Source organism: Ochotona princeps, chromosome 14 (genome assembly GCF_030435755.1).
Source record: "Ochotona princeps isolate mOchPri1 chromosome 14, mOchPri1.hap1, whole genome shotgun sequence".
Classification (NCBI taxonomy): domain Eukaryota; kingdom Metazoa; phylum Chordata; class Mammalia; order Lagomorpha; family Ochotonidae; genus Ochotona; species Ochotona princeps.
This window is the reverse complement of record NC_080845.1, coordinates 52,173,228-52,197,276: the sequence shown is the minus strand read 5'-3', so window position 1 is coordinate 52,197,276 and position 24,049 is coordinate 52,173,228. Positions and strand designations below refer to the sequence as shown.

Here is a 24,049-nt window from a genome sequence, read left to right as displayed (position 1 = left end):
TTCAATTAAGCCGATAAAATTCAAATGAACTATTTCAATTTGATGATATCCCAGCAAGTCCCTGAGACATGGTTTTACAGAAATGACAGGGACTACTTGTACAGTAAAAAAAAAAAAAGCACTAGTGTATACTTAGTTGAGATGGGGTATTAAGAAGTAGGTAGTAGAAAACAATTATTTTAAACACTGAAATGCTTTTTGACCTAGAATAGGACATTGGATCAGCATTTGACATGTCTGGTCTAATTTCTTCCTGTGAAACTCTACTGGAAGATCTTCAGGAGACACAGAAGGCAGTAAATTCCTATCCTCCATCAATACATTTGACCTCTGAGCAAACCCCACAACTGGCTACAGGCGCTCACCATCCATCAGGACTCCTGAAACCTGATCTTTCAGGGAGAGACAGCTGCACCGGCGACGGGCTGGGCCGCTTTCTAAGACGCACTGCCACTGAAGAAAGGCTGCTCTTCACCAGCCACCTCTCTAACCTGCTGCTCCACTTCCAGTAACCTGACGACGCTGTTCGTATTTTTTTTTTCTTTTAAGAAAAATTTTCTTTATAAAAAAAAAATCACTTGTAAGTTCTCTTTGAATAGTTTTCTGAGACAGTTCCCGTGGTAGGGCATGCTAATAATACACATACACTTCGATAAATAATTCAATACATGTGCTGAGCAGGAAAAGACAGTCCCAGCCCCTGTAGCAATTACAGCAAGTGCACAATACAGTGCCACCTGGGTAAATACACACAAAACCCCCAGACTCAATGGAGCTAAACTTTGAAGCTGGGTGGCCATAAAGAGGAGCAAGAGCTGAAGACGACAGAGTCTTATCGTAGAAACTAGCGAATAGAGTATGTTCATTATCTAATCCTTACAATTCAGAATTTTTAAACTTCAAATTACCAAACGGCACACATTGTCATCCTCTAATTGTATCTTCACATGGCTGGTTCTTCTTCCCATTGTATAGATGGTGAGAGTCTGAAATGTCACATCACTTCCTCAAGATCCCACACACAACAAGGGATGGATGAGGCCCAAATTCTCTTTCTCCTACTGTAACTGTGTTCTTCATTACAGTATTGTCAAAAGCAAGAAAATGTTATGAGCACACAAATTGTTAGCACTGCCTTTAACTACACGGGAAACACAGGATTAGATATGACTAAACCCAGTTATTTGCTACCATTTATAAAATCAATACTTCATACAAATCTTTTCTTTAAAAACAAAAAAAGTCTACGTACTGTAGCTTAAACATGAAGTCTCTTCTGACCCAGTGAGGAGAGACAATTACGGTATGCATATAAAAAGTACAATTTTTCCAAATCCCAAAAGGGTACTGAGAAATGTTATTTTCTAAGTACAATTCACAGATCTCAATTTAGTTAGCTACTGTTACATTAAAGAGCACAGCTCAGGGCCGCTGTTTAAGAAAAACAACAATTAGGAATTTATAAATTCAATTAATCTCATGAAGCTGACAGCATTACAATGGCTAAGTCCAGTAGAGAGCCGTGCGATAAAGGTCACCACACTCGTGACACTGTTCTCTGAATGTCACAGAAGAACCAGCGGCAAGCGGACTTGCAGCGGAGGGAAACCACAGCATGAAGAGCAAGCCTGGGCCCACACGGCTGGTTCTCACGCCTTCCGGAAGCCACTCCAAGAGCCCAAGGCGAGCCTGACACCTGACACCAGGCAGTGGCAAAGAAAAGCAAGACTTGCTTCCTTCTGGTGTGCCAATCCTGCTTGCTTACAGCCTAAGAGGGTCCTTCAAAAAGTTCGGGAAAAATGCAATGAAAAGATCAACTTATCCCCCCAAAAATTTGTAATCCACAAACTTTTTTTTTCCCATCTGTATGCTTTTCCACAAACATAAAGACAGAATCCGTTGCCTCACCTTCTTTCTCCTTTCATGTACGGATTCATGACATACAAGCACTTGGTTTGGAGGACAGAAAAAATAAAAATAAAAAAAGAAGAAAAGAAAAAGAAAAAAGCCTCGGAGCTCAGCACTGGTTCATTTTTTTCTCCTTTCTGTGATTTTTAAAAAGCTATGACTGACTAGCATGTATACAGTCCTCCTAACCATATCAGCATCAAACATAAAATCATGAAGGGAAAGCATAGAAGACATAGTTTTTGTTCAAATCTGTTCCCTTTATGAGTTACTTTGAAGACTATGGCAGCAGAAATGGACATAATACTAAATTAATGTTTGGAACATATTTTCAAAACAACACATTAAGGGAAGAAATCACAAGTTTTTGATTACACAAAAGTCAGTGGGTAATTTTTTTAATGGAAATGAATAACACAGGCCTTATGTGCGATTTTGTGAAATGACGTCTGGTTAGGAATTCTGTACCGCTCAGCCTGCAGTGTAGGACCATTATCAAGACATGATTACTTAAACTATATCAGGTCAGAGACTGCTATCACATACAAGCATTTTGTCTTTGATCTTCCCAAGACTTAATGACGCAACGAAAATGCTGAACTTTTACAACTGAAGCTATAATTTCATATAATGAACCGTCAGCAAGCACAGGACACATTCTTTCAGTTAGCTTTCTCTAGGGTTTAATTGTAGTGTTGAAACTTACTTTTTTTAAAGGAGGGAGAATTTGGATCCTTTGTTGAGACAAGTGGAAATCAAGCATGCCATCTTAATAAGAGTTACTAACTACTAATTAGAAGCAAATAAGATTATCCAAATAGAAAACATATCCACAAACAAATCCATCCTTTGGTGGAAACGAGACTGTGCTAGGAGAGTACAGAAGCTTAACCAAGCAATACTTGTTGGACAGAAATTTACTGACAAATCAGCTTCAATCAATCTTCTCCCACATCGTCAGAGTTCTCCTGTTGATGTGTTACACAAGAATCCTTAACCTTGTAAACCACAGACAGAACTATTCGCCTCTTTGCTTTTCTTGGCAAATCTCTGGTAATATAAATGAAGATGTTTTTAAATACTCCTTTGGCTTGAGGCTGCAAGTTGCCTTTGTGTCATGATAAGTAAGTAGCTTTCCAAAAGAAACTCAACAGTATGAAGATGAAACAACAACAAAAAGATGAATAACGCTATAAGGCAACGAGAGTCTGAATAAGCCTGATTAAACTAGAGCTCATTTACTCACACTCGTCTTTTCAACTACTGTCCCTTTAAGAAAAAAAAAAAAAGAAAAACAGCATCTTTCGAACATTAAGAAAAACATGTAATTGGATTCTTATATTTGGCACTTCATATTTCTGGGTTTCTAACACAAATTCTTGAAGCATATTTCATGATTTCCTAATCTGAGTAAACTGCATCAAAGGGTGAATTTAGTTCATTCGTGAGATTCCAAGAAACTCTGAAGAATTAAAAAGGTACCATGATAAAGGTGTATACTTGTGTATATATACATATATACACAAATACACACACATATATGCATATATATATATATATACACATACGGATTTTGCAAAGATACGACCCAAAAAGTCAGACGCTTGCAGGATTACATGTTGGAGCACACTCCCTTCAGCTCTCCGACCATCCACAACACACACTGAAACTATAAACAACAGTAGTTTTTAAACAGAAATCGCCTTGAAGAATCCATTTTTTCAAATGCCACCCTTCACATGTGATGGTGCTAATGAATTCTAATCGTCCATAGAACCCCTTTGAAAACAGAACTGTTCAAAGGGCTTGATAAATCACGTTGGTCTGATGGAAATCCAATACGCAAATACTCATAGTGTGCTCTTTTACAAATAGTTGCCCATGTCAGTTTGAAAAACTGAAAATCAACAAAAGAACAGTGTACGTATACTTGACCTTATTGCCTAACGTCTATCAAGATCCCCACAGCTGGTCAATTTCAGATTTGTGAAACTGACACTTCAAAACCTATGGTGGATCCTCAGGCCAGGGCCCTCAAGTGCTGACTAAAGCCAAGTCAGAGCCTCAGAGTCTCCTTTCAGACAACTTGGAAAGCTAGTTTAAGCACACCATCAATCTATGACTATCCTTCCCTTAAAGTAATTCCGCTTCATTTATCTCTTAACCCTTCATTATGCAAATAACATCCTTATCAGTCTAATAAAGAAAAGTTATAAATGTCCCTTCTTGCTTATCTTTGCGGTACACTGGGATCACACACCCACTTACACAAACACTGCTCTCTGTTCTGTTTCACACTGTATACGGAAAGTAAGCCTCATGCTGCCATAGGTGTCAGAGAAAGGCTAAGCGACACTTCAGAAATGTTTTTCAATCAACGTCTGAAACTCACATCACAGCATAACTTAATGCGTTGAAAAAGAAAAAGGAGGAGGAGAGAAGAAGAAGAAGAAAAGAAAGAAAGAAAAGTACAAAACTTGAGGGACTGCCAAGTAGAATTTTCTTAACGTCTCTCTAGGAAGGGTTGCGTTCGCCATTCCAGGGTATCTCCTGTATAGAAGAAGTTAGACAGGCCCCTAGTGGCTCAGCAAATAGCAGCAGATGAAGGGATTTCCAATTCCTTGACTCTGGACTTGGGAGACATTCTGGTTTTAAATAAGTGTCAATCTTAACAGGCAAATCAAATCGGTGGCTTTAACACTGTAAGCAGTGTGATCTCTAAAGTTATTTACTGCAATACGTATGCATTAAAACAGATGATCGCCTTTCACTAACCCAGGGACTATACAACTGCACTGGCCCAAGAAGAATTTCTGTTACATAACCTCCTCAATAAAATGGTTAATTCATTCCTCTTTCTGCATGTCATTACCAAAGTAATATATCAGTACACTACGTTAAAATGCATGTGAGAGAGGCAGTTTCCTCTTTGGGTCTCATTCCTGTTTCACCGTATTTCTAGCCATGGCATGCAAGACAGATGGTTTGGATATAAAGTGCTCACTATTGAAATGAGATCTAGATAAAAAGTGAATGCCACTTTCACACTGGTAGAAATCTAAATGTATTGCCCAACAACAGCTAGTGATAAAGCTCACGCTGGAGTGCACATATTTCTAAAGATTTATAATGAATAACAACCCAGAAGCCCCCATCCTTTTGATATCTCTCAGTCACAAAAGAAAATTCTAGACAGGCACATTTACAGCTTTTAGCAATTTTTAACTGGACACAATCTGACAGCTGAATTCATGAAACTGACCAGCTTGTCAATTTCACACTTTGAAAGTACAATAATAGCTGATAGCATGAGGGTGAATTGAAGAAGGCTGTCACAGAACTGCTAGCTCCATTGGAAAGCAAAGTACAGTACATAATTGGGGGGTGGGGGGTGGGAGGTAGGGAAAATGTTAGTGTCCATTTAGGGTGCCTGTTTCAAGAAATCTAATACAGAACATTGAAAATGGGCTACAACACATGCCTATTAAGGAGATAAAGTGCAATATCTACCAAGTATTTTCCTAGATATCCTGATATGCCCTACACAGTATAATCTGGATGTTGGCAACAACTGAAGATCCCATGAAATCAGAACATGTCTTAGTACATCACCCTGGCTTCACACAAGTTGAGCGGCTGCTGTGTGCACTTGGAAAGAACAGCCAAGAGGGTCTTCAGAATCTACTGTTGAGCCAGCTCCCCAGAGGTGTACCAGCGGATGGTCAGCACGGATATACCCAGGGTTAAGTCCACATCTGTAGCTCTAGAAATTCAATTCAAGGCCTGTCTCCTGCCACAAGCCGGGACCAGCTTCTGATAACCTCAAAATGGGTACAACTCTCTTAAATCCTGGTGCTGTGTTTAGGCGTGTAAGAGAAGAAAAAAACACACACACAAAAACCGTCAAGAGAAAATACAGGAAGTGCAATCCCTCCGCAATCTTAGGTATCCAGGGTGTACTGTGGATTAGGCTGGGGATCACTTCAACAATTTTAGAAAATAGAGGAGACGTTGGGCAAGTAGTTAACTGGAAGGTCAACTGAAAACAATACAAGTGGGTGGTAACAGTCCCCGTTTTGGAGAATGGGACTACTATATTTGGAATCCTGGAACACCCAATTAATGAAAGCCAATTTCATACTTAGCGTTCAAGATTCTACCCCCTCCCCCAATTCTAAAAAAACACTGCTTTCGCAATTAGTGCCTTTAAACAAACAAACAAAAATGTAAAAACCAAAGGCGCAGGGAAGCAATGCAAGTTTCCTATACGCCCATAGAAAAGCTACGGTCAATCTATGGGAAAGCCCAAAGCTTTGGTTCGCTCGTGGCTTTCTTTTCCAATTGTTTTCCACAACTTTGGCTCCTGGCCGGGAATCACGCGTTGCCTCCCCCCCCCCCCGCCCCGCACTGAAGGAGGGTGTGTGCAAGTACACCGGGTCCCCTCGGCGGAACTCGAGCAGGGTTTCTGCCAAAGAGAGGTCTCCCGAACAATCCCCCTCCTCTACGGCAGCCGCCTAGACTTTGATTCCTGCTATTTCCCCTTCTCCCCACTAGTTCAGAGGAAAGAAAGAAAAAGAAATAGCCCCCCTGACCATAGTCAGCTCTCCTCAAAACAGATACTCCAGCCTCCAAAACGCGTCCGCGGAGGCACAAGCCCTGGGTAAGGTCGACTGCCCCACCGCTCCACCATTGCCCCCAATACTACGCCCACCCTAGAAGAGAGCGCGGGGGTCGCTCGCGCGCGCACACACACATACATACACACACATACCCAGGCACCCCCATCCTCTAGAATTGTCTCTCCAGGATTTGGGGTTCAGGCGGGAAGTGAATGAAGCAGGAGAGAACCTCTGTTGAAGGAGGTGCTGAAGAGAAAACTGCACTCCGGCGCCGGGTCGCGGGGTCTCTGGGACGCGGGAGCGCGTCGCTCGGGCCGGGAAGGCGCCCGCAGCCGGAGCCCAGCGCAAGGCTATCCCCGCGCAGCGAGACGAGAGGACCCAGAGGGGCGGACCGGGTCAGCTCGCGGGGACACTCACCTGGTCATGTTGGCTCCAGGCAGCCACCGCCTCCCGCGCCGCCACCAGCACTTTCCTCCAGCTCCTTCGCGCCCCGCCACGGCCGCGCAGCCTGCGCCTAGCCCGCGCCGCCTCCGGGCGGCCAATTTAATCCCGCGGAGCAGCGGCCGACGCCACGGGAGCCCCTCTAATCGCCGCCGCCGCCCAGCCCTCGTGCGGCCAGCCCAGTCCAGAGCGAGGAAGTGGAGGAGAGTCAGCGAGTGAGTCCAAAACCCCGAAATCCAGCATCCACAGGAGCGAGTCCCCCGCCCTCCCTCCACCCCTACCCCCTTCTCCCCCTCTTCCTCCTCCTCCTCCGCCTCCTCTTCTCGGGCCGTCCTCCTGGCCCTTCAGAACCCGCGGCTTCCGCGGCTTTTTCTCCTCCTCCTGCGCCCGCTCGCCCCGCGCCCGCGCCTCCGGCTGCCGCCGCCGCCGCTGTGTGTCTGCTCTCCCTCCTCCTCCTCTTCCTCCTCCTCTTCCTCCTCCTCCCGCTCCTCGAGGCTCCGCCGCTCGCGGCTGAGGGGTCCGGGGCTGCGTCTCCTCTCCTCCCTCCGCCTCTCTCCTGTTTCCTCCTTCCTGCTGCTGCTGCTTCTTTTAAAGCGGATTCTTTAGTCACAAATAGCAACTCGACTGCCCTCCTCGGCGCCTCCCTCCCCTTCTCTCTTCTTTTCCCCCCAAAAGTGAAGCGCGCGCGAGGTAATCAGAAACTAAGGCCCGCCGAGGCAGAGGGGGCGCGGCGACGTCCAGGGCCAGGAAGTGGGATGGCCTGCCCGGCCCCGTCCTTGGACCTGGCGTGAACCCGGTTACGGTGGCAGTCGAGGTGGCTTGCTGGGGGTATTAAAGAAAGAAAGAAAGAAAGAAAAAAGCTCAGGAAAGTAATTGGAAAGGCTCCTGTCTTTGTTTCCTTGGCTGGGTGATTTCTAAAATCCTCAACGTGGTGGGGATCCCACGGAATCGCTGCGCCCCGGCCCTGGGGAGCTGTGAGTGCTCCCTGCCTGCGCGTGAGTGTGATTGTGGGTGCGCCCGGGCGCGGGCAGCTTGGGACCCGCGGCGCCCGCGGGCGAGTCTCTGCATCTGAACCGCTGACCCACTGAGAGGGCCGAGAGCTGGATGAAGAAGGAGGGGGCAGACGGGAGAGCTGGGCCACCAAGGCGCACCGCGCGCGCACACTTACACACTCACACACACTCACACTTGAAGAGGAGGGGGCCAGGTGACGTCACTCCCCATCATCCATCCACCAGGCCAGAAAAGACCCTCTCGAACAGATGCATTCAGCTCCTGAGGGATGCATGCCAGGGCTCTTCCTGCTCTGCGTCTTGGAGCTTGGAGGAAAGAATGCTGGTCGCGCCCCTTTCGAAGTGGTGGTGATAACGTAGGGAGTGCTCCTGGGTGAGACAGTTCGGTGTCCGTCCCAGTTCACCTTGGCAGCCTCACTCAGGGAGGTTTGTGGGGGATCCACGTTGGAGGCAAAGAGGGAAAACACAGGAAGGACTGAATCTTGGTGTAATGACTGATGTTTTTTGCTTTCTTACTAGTTGTTTGTGTGATGTTGGAAATTACCAAAGCTCTCCAGCTTCTCTGAAGGGTACCGTAAAACCGCCTGCTTAGAAGGACACGTAGTTGTCAGGCTATGCATGCTTCAACCACACAAGGCAAGGGTGGCTAAGGTGCCTGTCGGGATCCTTATCGGAGAGATTTTAACATTCTTCACTGCTTGGGGCATCTTCATACAGCTTGTGGGAAGCCTCTGCTGGCAATTGACCCAACACAATTTATTAGAAACTTGGTCAGAAGGGCTAAATAAAGTCAAGCCAGGACTCCCAGTCCCTCCATGACTGAACCTCTGTTCAGGCACACCCAGGTACACAAGACTTAGGTGTGTAAACTCCAGGTTGTCTTTGAAAGGGCAGAGGTAAGCAGACCACTTCAGATTCAGCCTAATTATCCAGCATTCTGACTGTTGTCTCGGCTGCCCGTTTGTTTCTACCTTCTGCACGCTGTGCTCCTGAAAAGCACTGAAGGATTGGTCAATAATCCTTCAGTCCCCTGTGTGCTTCCAAGAGAAATCACATTATTTTTGAAAGGAGTCTTGCTAAGTGAAGTTTAGTTCTCCAACAAGTTGGTGTGGAGGGGGGGGGAGGAGCAACCTGGCATGCCTTTTGTTGTTGTTTGCTTCATTGTGAAAATCTGAAAATCGGGAAGAAATCTCTTCCTGCTCAAGCTCCCAACCAGAAGCTAATGCCACAGGGGGTTGAAAAAGCCCGAGCAACTGTGATGGACACCTGCTCCCTGTGCCCTGAGAATGAGTCCAGAAATTTGATCCTCCCCATAGATTTCTCACCCAAGAAGAAAATTCCAACGTGGCTTTCTCATTGTCGTATGCTCTGTTGTAAATTGGTGATCCCACTTTCATCAGCCAGAGCTGAATGTTGGAGGGAGAAAAACAAAATAAAAGAGCTTAAGATCCTAATATTCCTGTGCTGTTATCTTCAGTAGAGAGAGGAGAAACACATCCGTCTTCCTGCAGATCTGACCTTTAAGAAGAACCCAGCTGGCAAGCCTGTCTGCTCTGTGGGAGCACAGTTGAAGAGAGATCATCTTACTCCGGTGGTAGCAAGCTAGACTAGCTGGAGAACTCAGTGATGATTGTTATCAAGGTGAGCAAGCAGAAAGAAAAAAGCGACCCAGAAATCGGGAGACAGAGGAAAATAGAAGCCAAGGACCAGAGCCTCACGGACATCAGAAGGTCCTAGCTGTTCCTGGCCCTACCGCAACCTTACTGCCTTACAGCAGTAGTAGCGAGAGGCTGGGTGGAGGTGGAGACTGGAGAGTCTGAGCTGTTGTTATGCAAACAGAATGAGGATTATGGGGATAACGCTGTTAAGGTAGACACCTCAGAGGAGTTAACCTTCCCCTGATCACCCAGGTAGTAATGGGAGTAAGCCGCTAACAAGACAGAATGCTAATACTGCAGTATCTAATAGGACTTCAGAGCTTGTTTATCATTTGGACAGTTTAAGTCAAAGAATCATCTGTTGAAAATCATCTCATTTTTGCAGGCTTAGAATCTTAATGCGTGAGAATATAAGGGCCTCCACTACTGTATGACGAAAACAGCATAAAAATCCAGACACCATGGTCTAGTGTTCTCCACTGGAGCAATGTGTCCGTATTTCCTTCAACTTTTGAGTCAAAGAAGCCACTTTTGATCTCATCAGTGAGCAGTGGAGACTGTTTTAAAATCATCAATATACAGGAAGGAAAATGTAGCAACAGGACCAGACATTTTCTTAGTTCTCTTCCAACTCTCACATTCTGGGATGAACAGCACACGGGAGCTGTGTATAGCACAACCCCCTCTAGTGCATAATTCAGCATACGATGAGTATGAGTCTGTGTTGGAGCTCATCCAAGGGAGTTAGTTCCTAGAAGCACTCGAAAGATTTTATTCTTATTTATCATGAAGCATCCTCACAGAAGACTAAAAATAATCATGACGACGGTAATAGTAACCCGTTGTTACACGTGCATTATGTACTAAGTATCCTGCTAAGCGTGTTATAATAGACTACTTTTCAAAAGGCTCATCCGACCTTTGGTGGGTCTTGACTCTAGTGGATTGTAAACAATTTTCTGAGTGAAAGAAAAGTAAGGAGAATACATTATATGTACTAATATTGTTTTGTAATGCTTATGTTTTGAACCTGTGGCTAGTAATTATAATAAAATGTTGTAAAGGCACTGGCTTGGCTTCAATTTTAACAATTGCCATGTTAGTTCAGTATGATTTGTCTCTTTGTATAACTGAGGAAACAGACTAAGAAAAGAGAATTTGTCCAAGCTGATTTGGTCAGCTAGTAGCCAAGCTGGAATTCTGAGCCTCCACTACTTGACTTCAAATCCTATATATTTACAACAGCCCAGTGCTAGCAGTGAATATCTAGGCAAACAGACACTCAAAGGCAAACTATGTCAACCAGTGCTTTCTGGAGACATTTCATTGTGCTTGGAGTGGCGAAATCAGCAGTAATTCAGAACTTTTGAACTATCAAAACCTCTTGAGCAGGACCGTCAGAGCATGCCCCACAGCAGGAACCCGGGGATGGCATTGGGTGGCTGTACTCCATCTCAGGGTACAGAGGTGGTTGGGAGGCTGGGTGTGGCTTCTCCCCTTCTCTCCCCTCTTCCCCCAGATACAAGAAGGAGAAAAGAAAAGAATGTGGAAATGGTGGTGTCCCTCAGCTTCCTGTAGCCCTTGACCCTTCGCACCCTAATCAATTATGTAAAAATCATTAAAAATAAAAATAATTATCTAGAATAAAACCTACGTTTTTCTTCCTATCCTGATGACAAATTATTAACTGAGATATGGAATAAATTGTCTCTGATCATATTTTCTTGGTGATGACTGTAGTGGTTTTATTAAATCGAGCTAGAACAGAGAACCAGAACAGATCCAAGCAACATGTTCTGAACATAATGAGCAGATTCACAGGACACTGGCATTACTCTCTGAGATCTATTCCTACAGGTGTTACAGTATGTCTAGCATACTTCTCTAATTTGCAACTAAATGTAGGAATGAAATAATAATTAAATGGTTTTATCTTCAAATAGCACACATATCCACCTCTACACAGGTTAAAATATTTGAGAACATTTTTCAAATTTTACTCATGCAGTAATATAAGATGGTCCCAGGGACCTATATACCTATTTCGACTTAAATGGTAATGAGACAATAGAATTCCATCTAACTGTGAAGAATCATTGACAACCAGGTGCTATGCCAAAATGCTTTGATTCTTACTGTCCCGTGGATTCTGCAGTAACTTTGGACATTTCAGTATTGTTATTGCCATTCTTCAGAATTGAAAATTCCAACTTAGGACCGGAAGATGATTGAACTGGGACTCTGATCATGGTGTTTTGGATTCTACTACCAACGGGCTCTTTACAAATAGGTGGACTTGAGATCCACAAGGCATGGTTAGAGATTTTGATATGTGCTGTACACTCATTCTCACCTGTCTCTAGATGAGAGAAGCACAGTGCTTTTCCCCAGGGCAGCCTCTCTTTTTGCCATCAGGCAGCACTGTTCTCTTTAAGAAAAGAAATCCGCATTCTTCTCTAAAGAAATAACTGGCCCTTTCCCCTGACTGCTCACTTTGCTGCACTTCACCCTCACCTGCAGTGTGTAGAGGACGTTATGGTACAATGCTATTTTCCATTGGCTCAGCTACTGGAGATTACAGCATGCGACTGTGACAAATGGATATTCCCATTAAATTCTTTAGTGGAGTGGGGCATTCCATTAAACACTGGCACCATCCCAACCCAAGTGAAACACTGGGTCATTTTTTTCTTATGAGTAAGAAGTGAAGGGAGAAAACAAAGGATATACTCCAATTACCTTTCCTGGTTTTTTTTAGTTGCATGCATTATGATAGCCGTATATTACAATTATTTATAATTAATATATGACAAGCTGTCAGCTAAAATTTAACAGGTGATTTGTCAAGAAGCTCTACTAATGCATGCTTGAAGCAATGGATTTCACTGTTTCCTAACAATAAAACTGTCTTGTTTTTGTTTTTCAAAGCTATTCATTTTAAATATTCAGAGACCACCTATCTATGTATTTGCAGCTTCTCTTTAAAATACAACCATTGGTAACATAAATGAGTGCATTGTTAATAATAAGTATGTTATTATTGCTTTAACCTTTAAATGCTAAAATCCTAACTGAGGAAGCCAATTGCTCAGTGTTTATTTTTAGGATTTAAACTTTCATGATTTTAATTCACTTTTAAGTGATGTCTTCAGCAGAAATATGAAAGCTGAGTGAAGAGGAAGGTTCCTGCAGGTTCATATGTGCCATTTAGTGTTCATATGTTCTGTTAGAGAATTTTAAAAGGAAGAATTAATTTAAAAATTAAGAAATCACTAGAAAATAGAAAATTAACACTTCATAGGGAGAAAATCTACAGAAGCTCACTGAGTCGTGTAAGAATGGTAAACACAATAGACAAGAATCATAGAGAGTTCAGAGAGGAAGGGGTAGCAAGATTCTTTGAAAGAAGGAAACAGCTTGAACATTGGTAGAATGTCCAAGTCACAGGACATAACTGGAACATAATCTGAAAGTACAGTTAAATTTTAAACTACAGTTCAGTTATTGGACCCATGGCCAACTAAAGTTGCACCATTTAAGAGAATGACAGAAAAGTAAGGCATTTGTTTAAAATTTCACTTGGACAAAGCCTGACTTATCTTTCAAGAGAAGGACATACTGCAAGCTGTAAATGACTTGTAATCAATTACTGTAGTAAGTGCTGAATCTCCTTAAATGAAAAAATGTGCTTTAAGATCCAGTAGTTAGGAAGATGTGAAGCACACACACACACATGAGGAAAGCACAGCAGTTTTTCAAAGTTAATGAACTTCAGTGTCCACCAAGTTCAGGTTTCATATGGTTAGCAGGGAAGCACCAGTATAGAGCCAGGAAATTATTTGTAATGGCTCTTTCTAACAGAGTTTCAGAAAATTATTTTAGAAATGAAATACTACAGGTTGATGTCCATTTAACAGGAAGTATATCTCTTCCCAGACTGGAAGTAATCAGTGACAAACTGGTCCTTATATCCTGGATAAGATCTCAGCTCCCTTCGTACATGCAGCTGTGACCCTCAGCATCGCTGGGGATGTTTTCCCATGCTTTGGGCAGTGTTTAAAACAAAGCATACAGCAAAGACATCAAAACTCTATTCTCCGGATACTTTTGAAAGCTTTTTGTCTTTGTCTTATCCTGCTATAGTTGTCTTACACTTAAGTTGCGCCATTTAATTTCTACTTGATATGTACATTTAGTGTAGGGTTCTCTTGACTGAGGGCAGGACGCCTGTCTGATTTAAACCAAACACAGTGGTCCTAGTGCTTTAAACAATGGCATACTTCATGAATACCTGAAGAAATAAAGGAAGGGAAGGATGGACATCATAAGAGGAAAAGAATAAAAGATACAGTTGTTAATTAAACACGACATGTGAAATATCACATGGCTTATAAACCTTTTTATTGTCCTCAATCCAGAATCAATTTATCCTGCATCTCGGCCCTCTTTCTTTTTTCTTATTTTCTTGATAATTTTGTATGTCATTGTATATATTTGGACCTTATTAAATTCTGAGATACTCACACTCTTCATATCCCAAACAGCAAGCATAGAACCGTGACTATAAGCAGGTCTCAAAAAATGTTACTTGAATGAATCAACAACACATGACACCAGATGCCTTGATACCCTGTGGCTGATAGGTCGTCACTTACTATTGCCTCTCTTTAGGCCTGTGCTAAAAAACACAACTACCTGAAATTTGATTAGAGATAAGTTTCATCAATAACAACACTCATTATAATATCACCAAGAATAATAGAATGTGATTGGAAAGGGATACATTCATAGTCCCAAAAAATTCTTGATGACAGTAATTACAAAAGTTTATGTTATTCTACAAAATGTTAAAATAATTGTTCCATTTGATGGAGGAAACATACTGGTACTAAAATTTTCACTTTCACTAGGCACATTCTATTGGGTAGTCACATCATATATTTAAGAATAAAAGGTATTTCCTAAATGATCATACATTACTACAAGTCACCCTGATGATATTCAAATCCATTGTGCACATTTTCCAAATTACTAGAAATTCTAAACTAAACTTGGGTGATTTAAAAATAAAACACAGAGAAGTTTTTACCAATCTGTATGAGTAGTCTAAGTCAATAACTGTTTTATAAATGTAGAAGTACCATTCTCATTTATTTGTTTTCAGTCCTTTAAAGAAATACCTTGTCCCCTTTTCTTACAGAGACCTATCTTCCCAGTATGACTGTCTCTACTGTTTTCCAGACTACTACGATAACAGTTATTTTGTTGTATTAGTGATTCAAAAGATTTTTTTAATGATAAAAATCATTAGTTGATTTTTAATATACTTTTCGTATTTTACGATATAGTTTCAAAGGTTCGGGGATTTCCCTTACCCCTTCCCCAAACACCACTCACCCACTGATTTCCCCCATATTTTACAGTAGTATAGGACTTCATAAACAGTCTTAAGTCCATCATTCTGCTCTTCAAGTTTATCCTGACATAGTGGTTTTGGACAATGGTAAAGAGTTCATCATGCTATTGTCAAGATGTATTTAACAGTTTCATTGGGAGTCCATCTTTGATTTGGAAGTAGAGAAGCAACCTGCACTTTATCTTCCACATCTGGATTTGAAAGTCTCTATTACACAGTTACTACACAGCCTGTTAAATTAAAAACCACAAAATAAAATCAACAATATGAAGAACGATGAAAAATTTACAACATAAAGTTAAATAACATGCTACTGAATGACCAATCCAATGTGTTGCTGAAGAAATGAAATAGAAAAGCAAAAGCCTTCTTGAAGCAAGAAACACTACTCTATGACCTATGAATCGCTGAATAAATTAGTAAGAAAAAACTTTATTGAAGAAATGAAAATAAAAACAAGAATATCAAAACCCATGAGATGTAGCAAGAAAAGATGTATTGAAGATTGTTGATCTTATATTTTGCCTGAGGGTTGCCTTATATCAGGAGAAATTGATATTTTTCCATTTGGTATTGACTTATATAATTGAGCATAATGGCCTCTAGTTGAGACCATTTTGTTGCAAATGGTAGAATTTCATTTTTTTATAATGGCTGAGTACTATTCCATGGGGTAGATGTACCAGAGTTTCTTCATCCACTCCTCTTTCGAGGGACATCAGAGTTATTTCCTTGTCTTTGTTATTGTAGATTGTGCCGCTATAAATATAGGAGGACAGATCCTATATTGCATATTTCATTTCTTTTGGATGTATTCCCAGAAGTGAGATAGCTGGGTCATATGGAAAACTAACTTTCAGTTCTCTTAGTACTCTCCGTACTGGTAGTACTAGCCTACACGTGGTAGTAGTTTTCATGTATTACTGTACTCGTAATCTTTTCCTGATTGGACTCAGTCCCAACTCCACAGGTTCTGATTATGTAAATGTCAGGCTCAAAAATATTGATTATTCATGATGGCATATGTACTTTGTAATAAAATACAAATTTTCTATCATGGGGACACATTGTAGCACAGCTAGCTAAAGCCAACATTTGGAATGCCTGCATCCCACATCTGAGTGGCAGTCCTAGTTGCTCCACTTCTGATCTAGATTCCTCCCAATGCATCCTATGAGCTAAATGATGGGTCCCTGCCACTCACCTGGGAGTCCCAGCTGAATTTCCGGACTCCTGGAGTTTAAGAATTCTGCCTGGTCCATCCCGGCTATTAAGGAGTGTTTGAGGAGCGAATATTTGGGGAGTGAACCAGCAAACAGAAGATCTCTTTTGTCCTCTCTTGTTCTCCCAAGACTTTCAGGTAAATGATATGCATATACATATACATATACATATACACATATTTAAATTTGTATCAACATTCAAGACTCACCACAAATGTAATACTGCCTAAGTCCAATTTTCCATTCTCAACTTATGTATCTTTGTAACTTATATCCTTTTATTTAGCACTGTCTAAGTGAAATTTATTTTCCTACTATCAGAAAGTTCTATGATTAGCTCAAACTTGAACATCCTTCCATCTCTTAAGGATCATGTTGACAATTATCTTTTATTCCTGATTCCTTGACTCTAATACAGATATTGCAATCTTTAAAACATCTTACTCTTTGAATCTCTCCTGTGCTCACTAAGCATTCTACTTAAATGTGTTAAAACATCCTACAAAGCATAAGCCATCAAAATGCATTTTACCATTTGCTATATGGATATAGGCCCATTAACATATATGGCAAAAAGGTTGGAGGCACGTACTAGACAGTGGAAATATATGAAAATTATGTCTAATAACATCTTGAAATGGCCTCCTTGTTTAATTACACCTTGAAAGTTCTTGTGCCAGATGACTGGAAAGAGAACAAAGAAATACCAAAGATTCTAAGTGAAGATCAATATGAATAGCAACAGATGCTGGAAACTTTGAACACTCCATTCTTTTTTTCACACTCAGTTTTGCTCTGAATGAACTAGGGACTATTAACAATCACTGGTCTGGAGAAATAAAAAAGCAAATCAAGTCAGGCTTCTGTTCTCCTAGCCTTCCCCATGGCAAGTATACCAGGGGCTAGACATTTAAAAGCAGTGCTGAGTAGAACACAAGGCACGCATGCTCTCTGCCTGATTTTTCCTTCATCAGATAGACCTAATGCCTAGTGAGCTCCAAAACATTGTATACCAAATGTAAGGAAAAAGGAGTAGGACAGCCATATTAACTTTATTTTTATTCCTGTATAATCCTATGAATCTCTAACAAAATAGGCTATCTTCTAAAACTATAGATAAAAATTCAGTTTTATCAGATATATGCAAGGTAGAAATTAGAAAATATGGAAACTATCGTAGTCTAGGAGTTGGTCCTGCCTCTACCATTGATTATACACCTGCCTTATATTAAAGATGCATTTGTACTCATTTTTCTTGCTTCTGTGAGTCCTCCATAGGCCAGTCCCTCTGCTCAGATATGTTTCCTGATTGCAAGTCTATAAAATCTTTTTGAGAAAATCTAGGTCTAATCTGGTTTCTGTGTATATCTGCAGAATTTCCTGTGCTAGCAATTCGTAATAGACCCTTATATGATTGAATTTTTCTGGAACTTAGTATTTTCTTTTGAATCAATGAAAACGCTGTAAGGCTTAAGTACATCCCAATTTTCCCAGCTTGTTTCCTGTATTATTTCCAGGAAGTATGCTTGTGCTTCTCAAATCAAAAATCAAAAAGTTTGGAATGCTGAACCCATAGAACGATAGCTCACAGTTCTGGCTCTGCATTAGGATTTGTCCTGACTTTTAGGATACATGCCAAGGTTCTAGTCACAATGACTGAATTGGATGCTCTCATTAGAGTAGGACTCTTGTGTCCAGATTATAAAACTTCTCAAGAGATTTAAGTTTTTAGTGGAAGTGGAAGATCTTTGCTGCCCAGCTCTAGAAAGTGCGGTTGGAAAATAACTAAACAACATGATTTTTTTAAACAGATTTATTTATTTTTATTACAAAGTCAGATATACAGAGAGGAGGTGAGACAGAGAGGAAGCTCTTCCGTCCGATGATTCACTCCCCAAGTGAGCCCAACAGCCGGTACTGTGTCAATAGAAGCCGGGAACCAGGAACCTCTTCCAGGTCTCCCACGCGGGTGCAGTGTCCCAAAGCATTGGGCCGTCCTCAACTGCTTTCCCAGGCAACAAGCTGGGAGCTGGATGGGAAGTAGAGCTGCCGGGATTAGAACCAGCGCCCATATGGGATCCCGGGGCGTTGAAGGCAAGGACTTTAGTCACTGGGCCCTAACCAACATGATATTAAGGTATCTTTCCTGTTTCCAGGATTTTCTGTGGAAGTGCTTAGATTTATAAGAGAAAAGTAAATGACAGACTGGGTTTCACTTTTAAGTAGTAACTACAAATGAAATGCAGCCCAAATACTATATGCTGTTGTGTTTTTAGTGTTTCTTATGACTTTTCACATGTACCTATTCATCACACTGCTCATTCATTCATTCATTCACCTCCACTATGTGTGCGGTATGTGAAATATGCAGTATCTAGACTTTTGAAGAATGTGTGCTATGAGCAAGCCTCGCATATTAAAGAAAACCCTTTTATCTAAATACAATACAAACATCCCCTAACGATTTTCATTCTGTGCAGTCCAATTAAAAGAGGAAGCCGTGCCATTAAACGGCTTCCATGCAGATTTTCTCCCAAAGAAATCTGTGGTTAAAACTAGAAAAAAAAATATGGACAATCTTCCTTAGAAGCAAATTCAAAGTAGCCTTGATGCCTGTGTATTATTTTCCAAGTTAAATCTGGAACAACAAAACTACTATTTCTGAGATTTTGCTCTCAACTCTTGCCTTAAGGAATTCATTTTCTTGTGAAGGGAGCATGCTTGGTGAGCTCTAATAATAGAAAACTATCAATACACAATGAATACAGATGTATACCTCCATGAATCTTTACCGCGTACTAACAAATAAAAGAAAAGAATATCTAGGTTAAACATTAACATTTAGGTGATACTACAGAATGCACAAATTATGTTAAGAGACTCATCCTTTTAATGCTTTTAATAAGTTTGTAAGTTGCAAAACACCTACTTAACAGACGACCCAGAGTCATTCATTAATTTCTGAGGCAGGGCCTCCCTGGGCTAGTTTCTGGGAGCTTGAATCTTGGGCAATCGTTCAGGTAATTCTGAAAACCACTGTGATAATTCAAATTTATTGATTTATTTTATTGTTCCTAGGAAAATACCCCAATACAGCTGAGCAGATTCTGGCATGTCCTAAGAGACTAGCCTTTTTTGAAGATTTACCTTTCTCTTTCTTCTATGCCTCACATTTTTTAAAAGAAAAAAAAAATCACAGGTGGCATTATTTTACCTAAATCTATGATCTTTTAAAGACTGCTCTGCACAGCTGGCTTATTCTCACAGTTGTCCCTGCTCTGAAGGAAGTTTCTAGGTGCTATCACTATGGGGAGGGCTTGAATCCTGCCCAATAGTCCTCTGGCCATTACTAAGGTCCTAATAGCCTGCAGAGATCAGAGGCCTCCTACAAGAGGCAGCTGTAATTACATAAAGTTTCTCAAACATGGTGGTGTCAGCCCCCAATAACCTGCTGAGACATTTCAGTGGGTTTCAGCAGTCTATTCTGTTTGCGAAGCAACCAATGCTAGCTGCTATACTCAGGGAGAGAATCAGTTATGAACCACTCTGTTGGTGTGTGTCTTTGTCCATTCATTTGCAAAGAAATCTTAGAAGTAAAAGATAGTCCCTTAGCTAGCTAATCCCACTGTCCCCTTAGCTTTCCCAAATTATATTCAAACATCTTAATAGCTACCTTGGAAATACCATTTCATGCATAACAAGAAGCATACAGGCACCTCTGTCAAACAGACCCCTCCAAACCACTTTTAGAGTACAACTACATATTTCAAGGGAGGAGACAATGTTATTTTTACCTTATAATTACTCCTAATCCAGGCAGACTTGAGAGAAGAGGATTTAGGTTTTATGTCTGGAATGAAATACACTTGACTGGAATCAAAGTTGCAAGGGTAAAAACAACCCTCAAAAATGAAAGGAAAAGAAAATCTGTGTTAACCATCCCAATCTTCCCAATTCTCAAACTTTTCCGAATTCTTTTGGTTCACCACCCTAACTTTGGCAATGCCTTCATATGCAATAACCCACCAGCCATTCTGGTTACAGTTTCTGGGAAATTTGTTCGTCAGAATAGAGGTTCCAAGGAGTTTGGCATTTTCTCCAGGGCACCAAAAGAGCAAGGTTTCTAAGGTACCAGTAGGAACACTCTCCTGGGAGTAAAACGCCATGATGTGCTGGGCCTTTCGGCCTCGAAGGAAACATTACAAGGAGGAAGAGTGGGACCATGGATCACCTGATGTAAACGACCACCCTGCTGCCTTAGAACTTCACCCTCTGTCCTGATCGTATTCCAAATGGAAACACACAGTGGAAAAAGGACACAAGGCAGTTTGCCATATCTTTGGGCATTCAAAGGATGGAAGGCTGTATGCCTTTTATTTCGTGCCTAGCAAAAAGAAAAAACAGCCATTCTGTTTAGAGACCACCGGGTGCCCGATCCTTTCCCTCTGTTTTATCTTATGCCCTTTAAACTCCAAATAAGTACACATGTTGCTAGGTTCATAATTAAAGCATTGGCAATGCCTGCTCTCTTGCTTTCAATTTCATTTGTACAAACATTCACATCACTCTTTTTAAAAGCCCTGGGCACATGTTCAAAACACACAACCCAAACAAATAAACTGTGTAACCTAAGCCAAACCCACCAACAACTGGAACATCCTTCCTATTTTGGAAGGCCACCCTCAAAAGCTACTTAATTGCAGTACATTGTCTGATTCAAAGTCCACAGAGCTAAAAAATGGAAATTTTTGCATTAGCGTCTGTCTTACCTATCACCAAAGAAATATAGGACATACACTTAAGCCACCATCAAATTAGACTCCATAGAGACTCAGTGAATTATTTCACCTTGAATATGTCCTTCAAAAATAGAATACCGAGGAAGGGGCAGAGTTTCTGGGAGATATTTTAGGGAAGAGTTAGTCCTGGATAGAATTTAATATTTTCAAGTGATGACAGAGTTCATATTTAGAACTTCGCTCTTCATCTCATCCAGCGATAGACTTTTCTTGGCCTTTGGAACTTACTTCGATAGGAATAGTTGCATCTGTCCTTTACTTTTAAAGCTGCCATGATCATAGTGCTGGAAGCTGCTGTATAAAAGGCCATGAAAAGAGTGAAAACTTCACCAAACCTTGGAATTCCAGTGTTTATGAACAAAGCAGACTTTGCAACATACTGATTTTACCTTGGCACAGCAAACAAAGTGACAGCTCAACCAAATGCAAGCTTTGGTGTGAAATTTTTCCCACCCAGACTAGAAAGAGCCGCCCAAAGCTACTGTTTGAAGCAATAAAAGATTAAGCAGCTCCTGGCTGTAGCCAGTCTTTGAGGCAGCTTGGCAGCACGGTCTTGAGGCACCACTGAGAAGAAATGTGTCCTCTGCAAGACAACAGCCCGTGGAGATCAACGGTGACACAGTCACTCAACAGCAAGCACCAGCAGCTCTTGCATCCCTTTCTCCAACAGAACAAACTGCTCAAAGACCACTGGAAAGTCAGCTCCATCACAAGCTGCAAGGTTTGTGACAAATGATACCACCTGTGCTTATGTCTTCGCCTAGTCAAAATAATTTCCTCTCTGGGTCTTTTGACTGTGGCAAAGGAAAAAAGAAAAAGGATCCAACATGGAGCTGGCAGAGGGAGTGGATTCTCTTCGGCTGTGCCAGCACAAAGACCAGCAAGTTGGCCTGCCTTATTCTGGAACAACTGTGTGATATGATCTGTTGTGCCCCATCAAAAAGGCTCTGTCTTCAGAAAAACAAAGACTTCTCTGCTCAGTGTTGTTCTCTTGCATGTTGACTTTTCTTGTTAACAATACTATATTATTACATTTACAGCACTGAGGATATGGAGTTTGTATTAAAAATACAATGAAGAAAATGGCTTGTTTATACAAGCTAAAATTTTGACCATAATTTTATTTTTCTTGATGAATTGGAAAATTTTGAGCCAGGTATCTACACCAAGCACTATAGAGACAGAAAATTTCTTCCAGGATTGGACCTATATTTATTTAATTCTTATTAATAAAAAGTTCTGGTCTGATCACTTTTTTTGGAAAATACAATTCCTTCTTTTTTATCTTTAATGTTAATGAAAACCATCTAGGGACTGTCCAAATTTTTTAGAGAGAACAAATTTTTCAGTACAGGAGGCAGCAGTTGCCAGTACAACAAGAAACCAGCCAAGTTGCTTTGGAGGAGTTAAGCAAGTACATTTCAATAAGGACTCAAACAATCCTTGGCAACCAATAAGAAAAACAAGTCATCATTGCATTAAGGAAGCCCTCAAATATGAGTGCCGTCAGTGGAAAATAGAGTTACTCACCAACTGAAAATGTTTACTTGAAGTGAGAATTATTTTATGGAAACCACTGTGAGTTTTGGAATACTTACAATCTGCTCAGTTTGGTCACTGTGTATAATGCTACTGCAGCAATATGCCCCGAGACTTCTAATCTGTCTGCCTTGTGGAACAGGTGGTGAGATTCTCTACTAAGCTGCTGGCTCCTAGGGGGCAGGAACCCACATCTTATTCATCTTCTGTCACAGTACCCAGTTAGTCAAAAGCAGTCAACAACTATTGAAAGAAGGAATTTTTATATATATGGCCAACTCCCTGACCCCAGGCACATGATACCACCACCACTTCCGATGCTATGCTCTGGCCCTGTTTACATTTTCTTCTGAGCAACCATTGCCACCTGCCACACTCTTTGTGATCATTTTCATATTTCACTTATATTCATATTTCACTTATATTCATATTCACTTCTACCAGAAGCTAGGCTCCCAAGGACAGGCACTAAAAGTGTTCACTTTCCCATGCAATCTTAATTCCCAAGATGGTGCCTGGAATATAGCATCCAATTGTAAATCTGTGGCAACTTTCAAATCAATAAAGAATGAAAAGTTTCTCTGTCTATAATTTTCTTCTTTCATCACCACATTTTGCTTCATGTATTATTTGCAATTTAATTTTAATTTTTTATTTGATTCAATCTTAATGAGACCTATTAGTTCAATGACTAGTAAGAAAATAATGTTTTCTTTGCAATATATGTAGTTGATTCCGAAATAAGAAAGAAGGGAACAATGTCAATCATATTCAGAGAAGTATGAGTGACAAGAAGTCAAGACGAGAGCAAGGCAGGACACAGAGTGAGTTGGATGGTAGAAGTCACATGAGCTGATAAGCCAGGTGAGTAGCAAAACATGCTTGACTGCCACCAGCTTGATCCTATGAGTATCCACACAATCACTAAAACAGAAAACCAGCCTTTATCATGCAGGGTAGAGCCTTCACTTCCTTTCAGGTTCAGAATGGCAAAGCCACATTTTATCTAGAATTTCTAACTATTGAACTTAAGATAAAATTTTAATGATCCAACATAATAACTTGGTTTTCTTGGGCATTCCTACATAGTTCCCATATGTGAACGAACAAGAATTCACAATCTATTAAGAATGTTTCATTTTGTCGTTGACATTTATTAGTTGATAGGACAATGGCCTCTGGTTCAGTAAGTCACCCATGATTTACTCAAATCCTGCCAAATAGAAAAGCTTTGACTGTAAAATCAGATATTATTCCTTCATTTTCAAACCAAGATAAAACAGAGAATTCAGGGTCCTTATACAAGTTCATAAGGTGTGATGATAGTTGCTCAGATGTTGTTTTGTTATTTCCCAAAGTGGATTGTACCAAGTGAACCAGGGCTACACTAGGAAAGTGGTCTAGTTACCATCAGTCTCTGGGGGTGTGGGTGA

General features: G+C 41.1%; 1 protein-coding gene across 17 annotated transcripts in view; it reads right to left on the bottom strand.

Annotated features, from left to right (window-relative positions):
* PTPRD (protein tyrosine phosphatase receptor type D) overlaps window positions 1–24,049 on the bottom strand; it is a 1,483,320-nt gene that overhangs the window by 499,900 nt on the left and 959,371 nt on the right. For 16 of the 17 annotated variants that reach the window (XM_058672195.1, XM_058672202.1, XM_058672198.1 and 13 more), the window contains exon 1: window positions 6,945–7,244. The exons of the other annotated variant lie outside the window; for it this stretch is intronic. The gene's annotated coding sequence lies outside the window, so the exon portion shown is untranslated. Of the gene's footprint in view, window positions 1–6,944; window positions 7,245–24,049 lie in introns of those variants that run through there. 17 annotated transcript variants of the gene reach the window in all.